Genomic DNA, 9,102 nt, shown 5'->3' on the forward strand with positions numbered 1-9,102 from the left:
GTGGGGCTCAATCCCAGGACTCCAGGATCATGACCTGAGCCAAAGGCAGATGCTTAACTAACTGAGCCACCCAGGCACCCCTTGATCTAAGATTCTAAGAAGCAGCACAATACTGAACATTTACCATGCATAAGGTATTGCACATAGATGATTTTCACTGACTTCTCCTGACAACTTTGTAAGATAGATTTTTATTAGCTCTATGTTTAATTTTTTTATTTTTTTAAAGATTTTATTTATTTATTTGAGATAGAGAGAGAGAGTGAGCATGAGCAGGGGGAGCAGCAGAGGGAGAGGGAGAAGCAGGGTCCCCGCCGAGCAGGGAGCCCAATGAGGGGCTCGATCCCAGGACCCTGAGATCATGACCTGAACCGAAGGCAGATGCTTAACCCACTGAGCCACCCAGGCGCCCCAATTAGCTCCATATTTTTAAATGGGGGACTCATTTATTTCTTTTTAAAAAAGATTCTTTTTAAATTTTAAGTACAATCTAACCCCCAATGTGGGGCTCCAACTCACAACCCCGAGATCAAGAGTCCCATGCTCCACTGACTGAGACAGCCAGGCACGCCATTAAATGGGGTACTCATTTCAATGAGTCCCAAGTAGTTGAGTAATTGGGCAGCATCACTATTAGTAAGTGAGGGTTGGAATTCCAACCTAGGGCACCTAACTCCAGAGCTTATAATGCTGGAACACTGTGCTCTCTCTATGAAAAGCCCCCAAAGCCTAGAAGAGTCAAGACATTTGCACTACATTATAATATGATTCTGTAGTTACTATTGAGCTTTCACATAATTGGGGTAATTATCTGACTAGAATTTCAGAAAATTCTTTCCCAGGTTAGAAAAAAAAGCAGAAGACAAAAGATTCTGAGCAATACCATTGTATGTTGAAAGGCAGTGCGTGTGGTGTGGTCTGAAAACCATGTCGACAAGGGTGCTATGAGCTTATGTAAAATCCTCAAGGCCAAACATTTTGAGAAATAGATGAGAAAATTTTTGAAAAGAAAAAAAAACATTAAAACGAAGTTTCCTACTGTTGTCCAACATCTATTCCCTCTTCTGAAAGTGTCTAATTGGTATGATTTTTTAAATTTTTTTAAAAAAGCTTTTTATGTATTTGAGAGAGAGAGAATGCGAGAGAGAGCACGGGGAGGGGGGCGGGGGCAGAGGGCGAGGGAGAAGCAGACTCCCCGCTGAGCAGGGAGCCCGATGCGGGGCTCTATCCCAGGACCCTGGGATCAGGACCTGAGCCGAAGCCAGACGTCTCACCAACTGAGCCACCCAGGCGCCCGTTGAATTGGTCTTTTACCTGCTTAAAATGAATTCACTTACATATTGTTTAGGATTTGTGCTTTACAGCTTGGTGTGGTGGACAAATCTCGGTTCACTTACTACCACCTAGTTTTTCTGGGCTTCCTTTTCCTCATCAGTCCACTCTTGTGGTCTAGGACAGGGCTCCACAGTTCATAAGAGCGTTCCCATTTATTATCCAAACTCACAGCCCAGGAGGTAAGTAGGCTTGAGTGGAGCTGAAGTTTAGAATCACTGAAGCACTTAACCACCGTTCCTCAAGGACAGGAATCCATATCTGGTTCTCCTTTCCATCAAGCTTAAAGGCACCAGGAAGTAGCACAAAACCAGGTGAAGAATCACTGTATATGCTTAAGGAAAAGGGGAAGAAACCCCAGTGGGATTATCTTGATCATCATTAAACCAATATTTATCAGTCACTGGTTACGTGCCAGGCACTGTTTTAAGTGTTGGGAATAAGAGGGAGGCAGGACAGACAAAGACACTGCCCTCCTGGGGTAAACATTCTCTTGTTGAGAGACAACCAAGAAGCAGGCGGGGCACAGGGTGGTCAGCAACACCTCTTTGAGATGTCATGTTAGGTGGAAGTCCAAATGTCAAGAAGGAGGACCCATGAGATGATCAGGGTGAGCTTCTCCCTCCAAAAGGGACAGCTCCTCCCAAGGCACAAATGGGAGGGTCACCGGCAGCGCACAAGAGAAGAGCAGAAGGAAGGGACCTGCTGCGTGGTCTAAGTGCCAAATCCTAGGGCTTAAGGCAAGGGAAGAAACGTGCTTTCTGGTTTTTTGTTTTGTTTGTTTGATTCAACTAATTAACATATAATGTATTATTGGTTTCAGAGGTAGAGGGCAATGATTCATCAGTCTTATATAATACCCAATGCTCATTACATGCTTTCTGTTTTAAAAAACTCAGCCTTGCCGCTGCGTATAGGACAGAGGGGCAAGCGTAGAAGCAAGCAGGCTTCCAGGTTGGAGGCTGTCGCTGTCCCCAGGCAAGACATGAGGGCAACTTGGACTCAGAAAATGCTCTAGGAGATGCCTGTAAAATGCCTTTCCTTGCCTGCCCCATTTCCTCCCCTCTATGCTTTCTGACCATCTCTCTGGCATAATTTTAACCGCATTTACTCCATTGCTTTGCTTAAAGCCAGATTTGAAAGATTGAGGGGAGGGGGTGCCTGGGTGGCTCAGTTGGTTAAGCATTGGACTCTTGATTTCGGCTCAGGTAACGATCTTGGGCTGTGAGATGGAGCCCCAAGTTGGGCACGACGCTCCACGGGGAGTCAGCTTGAGAGTCTCTCTCTGCCCCTCCCCCCACTCATATGCTCTTGCTCGCTCTTTGTCTCTCTCTCTCTCTCTCTCTCCCTAAAATAAATAAATAAATATTTATTTTATTCTTTTTAAATCTTTTTTTTAAAAGATTTTATTTATTTATTTGAGAAAGAGAGAATGAGAGATAGAGAGCACGAGAGGGAAGAGGGTCAGAGGGAGAAGCAGGCTCCTCGCTGAGCAGGGAGTCCGATGCGGGACTCGATCCCGGAACTCCAGGATCATGACCTGAGCCGAAGGCAGTTGCTTACCCAACTGAGCCACCCAGGCACCCATAAATAAATATTTATTTTAAAAAAAGATGGAAGAAAAAAAAGCTTTCAAGATTAAAAACAAAAGGGCTGGGTGGCTCAGTGGGTTAAGCATTTGCCTTCAGGGCCTTGTCCCTCTTCAGTGTCCAATAAATATTATTAGTGATGATGATCAAACCAAACCAAACCAAATGAAAAGCAACAGCAAAGAAACATAGAGATTATCCTTGGTTTCCGAAACGCTGGGATTCCCAATTCTTCCCACTACAAACAAGGCCAACTCGAGCGCCTGGTGGGTCCGGACACACAAGTGGGGAGTAAGTGGACCCTGCGCGGGGAGCTCTCAGGAAGCAGGGACCAGAAACTGCGATGCAGGACAAGGCGTGCTTCTCCCCAGCAGGCGAAGTCACAGGAATGAACAGAGTCGGGGCAGGGATGTGGCCAGGCTCTTGTGCTTCGGGTCTCCCAGGGGCGCTGGCGAGACAGACAGACAGACAGACAGCACCAAGAGGCTTGCTGCTGTGGCTACTGGGGGCCACACGGCGAGGCACGCGAGGACGCACGCCGATTCCAGCAAAGCCGGGCACAGAGGAGACCCGGGAGCGTCGGGGACGTCCCTGCGGCCCGGAGCTGCAGGCCAGCCCTCGGAGTCACAGGCGGCTGTCTTTTTCGAAGCCGGACACACGCGGACGGATGGAACCCGCTCCGTTTCAGGTTCTCCTTTCCCTCCTTTTCCATCCCTGCCGCGCCCCGCCCCACCCCCGCCCCGCGGCCCCCGAGCCCTGGCGGAGGAGAGGGACCGGACAAGGCGCGGACACGGCCGAGGGAAGGAGTCGTCTCCCGGGCCCGGCGCGCGGTGGACGGTGCTCCCGGGGTGCAGGCCGCCCCGGCAGCTGTGACGTACGCGGCCCTTGCTCGGTGCCCGGCAGTCCCGCAGCGCGGCGGCGTCTGGTCCCCGGGACAGCCTGCCGGGGGCGTGCGGCACATGTCGCTTGTAGCGGCCACGAAGCTGGGACTCAGGGAGGCCCGGGGCTATTCCCACGGCCCCTGGGGAGTGGTGCGGCTGCTGGACCCATCGACAAAGTCCGTGGCCTTGACACTGACACGGGGCTGCCTTTTGGCGCCGTCGGGGAGACGAGCAGCCTGAATGAGCTACGAAGGAAGGCTCGTAGCCAATAAAGACGAGTCCTCCTTTACCGGCGGCTGCCACGTGTCGGGCTCCGGGCTCAGCGTCCAGTCCTAGACGTGCGTGGCTTCCCCGACTGCTCGCGGGACCTCGGAATTACTAAATCCCTGTGCACACGAAGAAAGTGAAGGGCAGACAGCAAGGATGAGGGGCCTGGCACCCACTCCTAGCCCGAACAGCCAGGGTTCCAACCCAGCTGCTTCCCGCCCCCCCAAGCCTGCTGCAACCGCACGGCGCCTCGATCCAAGAAGGGACTGACCATCTCCCGGTGCTAATGCTGTTCGGAACAGACCCCGGGGACACGGGGGCGCCCCGCTTCCCCCCGCTGTGTTTGAGCATCACGGTTGGAGCATGCGTGTCAGCCGAAGCACATCATCCGTTCACGGGTCTTCTTTGCTCAAGATCTTGCACCTCGGGTACCTCGAAAACCTGAATGTCTGATCCTCGTGGTCGACCCCTTTACAGGAAGCTAGTTCCGTCCAAGCTGGATGGAAGGCTCTTTGCTCCGCCCCAGTCTGGCCTGGGCTGTGGGAGCAGCGCCACCTGCTGGCAAATCTCTTGAACTACACCAGAAAGGCCGGCGGGGGCGTAGCTCGGGCCTTCAGCTGGAGGGCCAGTCGGCCCCGCAGGGCAGTTTTTGATAAGGGGGAGGGAAGGAGGTCTTGGGGCACAAAAAGGTGGTGGGGGGTGTGGGTGTCAAGGTGAGCGTGCAGGGCATCTGCGTTAGCCGTTTCGCTGTGACAGGGTCTGACTTTTTCTCAAATCTGACATCGGGGAGAAGCCCGCCGAGCCCCTGAGCAGAGAACTGCAGTCCCCGCAGGGGCATAGAATGTGGTTTCGTCTCTGACAGGTATGTCATGGTTTTGAGTTAATTTTTGTATATGATGTGAGCTTGGGGTCAGGTTGCATTTTTATGGGCATGCTTTTCCGATGTTTCCAGTACTGTTTCTTTCTTTCTTTTTTTTTCCCAGGACTATTTCTTGAAAATATTATCCTTTCTCTACTGGATTGCCTTGACGCTTCTGTCCAAAGTCCATCCTCCGTGTAGTTCTGAGTATATTCTGAACCCTCCGTTCTGTCCATTGATCTCTATCTTTCTGCAAGAGCACAAGGCCCGGATGATGGCTGTAAGTCCTGAAACTAGGTCGTCCAAGTCCTGAAACTCGGTTCATTTTCAAAAGTGTTGGGCTGTCCTCAGCCTCCTGCATTTATGTGTAAGCGTTGGAATCACCTTGGTAATCTCCTTAAGAAGTCCTGCTGTGAGCTTATTGGGAGTGCACTGAATCCATAGGTCGGTTTTGTCGAGTTGACCCATAGCAATACCGAGTCTTCAAATCTATGAGCGTGCTATAGCTGCGCGTTTACATTTGTTCTTTAATTTCTTTTGAGGTTTTCACGGTGCGGGTCTTGCACATCTTTGGTCAAACGTATCCCCAAGTACGGCTCTTTCTACAAAGGCCTACAAATGGCCAACAAGCAAATGGAAAGAGGCTCAACATCCTTAGTCATTAGGGAAATGCAAATTAAAATTCCACTGAGACGCTACTTCACACCCACTAGGAGGACCATCATTTAAAAACAGGCAGATAGGGCGCCTGGGTGGCTCAGTTGGTTAAGCGACTGCCTTCGGCTCAGGTCATGATCCCGGAGTCCCGAGATCGAGTCCCACATCGGGCTCCCGGCTCAGCAGGGAGCCTGCTTCTCCCTCTGACCCTTTCCCCTTTCATGCTGTTTCTCTCTCTCTCAAATAAATAAATAAATAAAATCTTTAAAAAAAAAACAGGCAGATAACACGTATCGGAGAGAATGTGGAAAAGTCAGGGGCATCATACATCACTAGTGCGAAAGATACTGGTGCGGCCTCCGTGTGGAACAGTGTTGGCGCGTCCTCAGTATGTTAAACAGAGGATAACCATGGGACCCAGGAATTCCACTCCTAGATATGGGTCCCAAAACTTGAAAGCAGGTGTTCAAACAAAACTTGTTCATGAATGTTTACCGTAGCAGCACTATTCATAAGATCCAAAAGGTAGAAACCACCCAAATGTCCATCAACGTGTGAATGGCTGAACAAAAGTGGTCTATCCAGATGATGGAATAGAATTCACCCAACAAGGAACAAAGTACTGACACAGGCAACAATCTCTCCGAACCTCCAAAACCTTTTGCTAAACTAAAGAAACCGGACATGAAAGGTCACATATTGTATGATTCCGTTTTTATGAAACATCCAGAAGAGGCATAGAGACAGAAAGCACATTTTTGGTTGCCAGGGGCAGGGGTAGGGAAGGAATGGGGAGCGAGAGCTTAATGGGTATGGTGTTTCCACTTTGAGGTAAAGAAAATGATCTGGAACTTGATACCGGAGACAGTTGCACAATATTGTGAATGTCTTCCATGCCACTGCATTGTAACCCTTAAGTGGTTAAAATGGTAAATGTCATGTTCTGTGTATTTTGGCACAATAAAAATCAATCGATCATATATGTAGGGATTTGTTTATAATCTCTCGGTCCGTTCCACTGCTTTATACACTTATCTTCGCACCAATACCACACTGTCTTCATTACCGTGGTTTATACTAAGTTTTGAGATAGGTATGGTAAATCCTCAACTTTGTTTTTCTTTTTCAAAATGTTTTAGATATTTAAAGTCATCTACATTTCCACATACATTTTGGGATCAGCTCGTCAATTTCGACAGGAGACTAAGCTGAGATTTGGATAGACTTTGTGTTCAATCTCCAGATAAACGTGGGGAAGATTGCCATCTTGACAACATTCAGTCTTCCAAACCATGAAATGTCTCTATCTATACCCTCTTTTTAAATATATATATATTTATATAATCGAGAGAGAGAGACCAAGTGAGCACGAGCAGGGGGAGGGGCAGAGGCAGAGGGAGAGAGAGAGTCCTCAAGCAGACTCCCTGCTGAGCGCAGACTCCCACGCAGGGCTCATCCCGGGACCCTGAGATCATGATCCGAGCCGAAATCAAGAGCCTGCCGCTAAACCAACTGAGCCACCCAGGCGCCCCTCTATCCAGAGCTTCTTTAAACCTTCCCAGCAGTGTTTTTCAAATTATTTTATTTCATTTTTGAATTTTTGTTGCTAGTACATAGAAATGCAGTTGCTATTTTAATATCGATCTTGTGTCCTGTGGCCTGTGCCAGATATACTTATAGGTCTAGTGCCTTTTTGTCTATGTGTATTTCTTGGGATTTTCTCCATATAGGATCATCGGTGAATAAAGATAGTTTTATTTCTGCCTTTCCAATCAGAATGTTTTTATTTGGGGGGATGAGGAGCTTATTCCACAGTCGAGGATCTCCTCTAATAGAAAGGGCAAAAGTGCACATCCTGCATTGTTCCCGATGTGCAGAGAAAATCTTCATTCTTTCACCATCGAGTGTTATGCACACTATAAGGTTATGTAGACACTCCTTACTAGGTTGAGAAAATTCCTTTCCATATACCAATTTTGTTGAAAATGTTTATCATGGACGGGTGTTGGATTTTGTCAAATCTCTCTCCCGCACCTACTGTAATGGTCAGGTTTCCCCCTGCTTATGTTAATATGGAGTAAAACATTGACTTCAAGATGTGAAACCAACGTTGCATTCCAGAGAGAAATCCCACTTGCTGCTGGTATGTATCTCTGGGGTGTTCGGACCAGGCCCTACCTGGTCTCCCCACTTAGCCCTCACCCAGGCTGTGGTCCCTGAGGCAGAGAAAAGAGAATGGCATTGTCGGGGGCGAGGAGCCGCCAGCATGTTCTAGGGCTGGAACCTTGCTCAAAAGCCGTCCACGACAGGCTCTTATCTTCCCAAGGACCTCACCGAGGAGCCCGCTGTCCCCCTAAAGCACACACGGGGGCACCCGCCCCGGCCCATTGCTCTATGGCCACCATATTGGCTATCTCGCCCACGGTGGGAGGAGACCGGACCTCCTTGCCTCCACCTCTTCGGGGCCGCACGAGCCTGTCCGCTGCCTCCCCGTTGGCTCGAAGGTGGCAGGGGCGGGCCCTACATGGCCCGCGCTCGGAGGTCCTGGGCCTGGGGCTCCTGCCGGCTGCTGCGATGGCAGCAACGATCCTCGGAGGGTACGGGGCCGAGGCACAGAAGCGGGAGGTGCGGGCCCTGAGAGGCTGCTGTGACCACAGAGCATCCACGAGGCCAAGGATGAGACACGCAGGCCCTTTGCTTTGTTTTGTGTGGTGGGCCACCCAGGTGGTGGTGACTTCGGGATCACCCTTTTGCTGGATCTCCCTGATTTGAGGGTGCATTTGACTGCGTTTCCCAAACACGCGTGTATCTGAAGCCAAGTGGCTAAGTCCTGGGTCTGTCGCTGGTAGGAGGACACGGGCCACACTGAAGGCTCCCTCCTGGCGACACGAGAGTGCCCGTGGCCGGCCTGGGGCCACACGGTGGTCCGTGGAAGAGCTGGGCTCAGGAGGCCGCCCTGAGCCAGAGCAGAAGCTGCCTGCCTTCCTCGGTGGCACGGAAGGGTGGTCCTCCCTCCCCAACGTGCCTGGGGCCCCGAGCTCCGGTCTCACCCCTCCCCTCTTGGTGGCACCAGGCTGCGTGATCCCTGGGCTGGGTTTGGGACCAACAGGGACTGAACGGGACCATCTGGACAAAGCAGAGGGAAGCTCAGGGTGCTGGCAGGGACGGGGGTCCATCCCTCTGTGGTGGCAGGTGCCCGAAGGGTCTGTCTTGTCAGGGTGCTTTGACCCCTGGAAGTTCCCAGTGGGTGGAGCACACCCAAGGCCCTCACCCCAGGCTGTGCTCCTCAGGGGGACCATGACCCTGCATCCTCAGGAGCCTCCTCCCAGCGGACTGTGGGCCTTCCTTCTTCTACCCCAGCCACTGAGGTCCCCAGGTGCCCTCCACCCCCCCTCTGCCTGCCTGCCCGCCCTCAGCCCTACAGCCCTTGGAGCCCATGGCCAGGCTTCTGCGGGGAGTCACTAGGCTGGGGCTCTGAAGGGATAGTTCGGGTCTGGGGCGGGGGAAGGGGAGCAGG

The sequence above is a fragment of the Eumetopias jubatus genome, unplaced genomic scaffold, assembly GCF_037043125.1.
Source record: "Eumetopias jubatus isolate StellerSeaLion01/CBP00866 unplaced genomic scaffold, mEumJub1_p1.0 scaffold_11, whole genome shotgun sequence".
Lineage (NCBI taxonomy): Eukaryota > Metazoa > Chordata > Mammalia > Carnivora > Otariidae > Eumetopias > Eumetopias jubatus.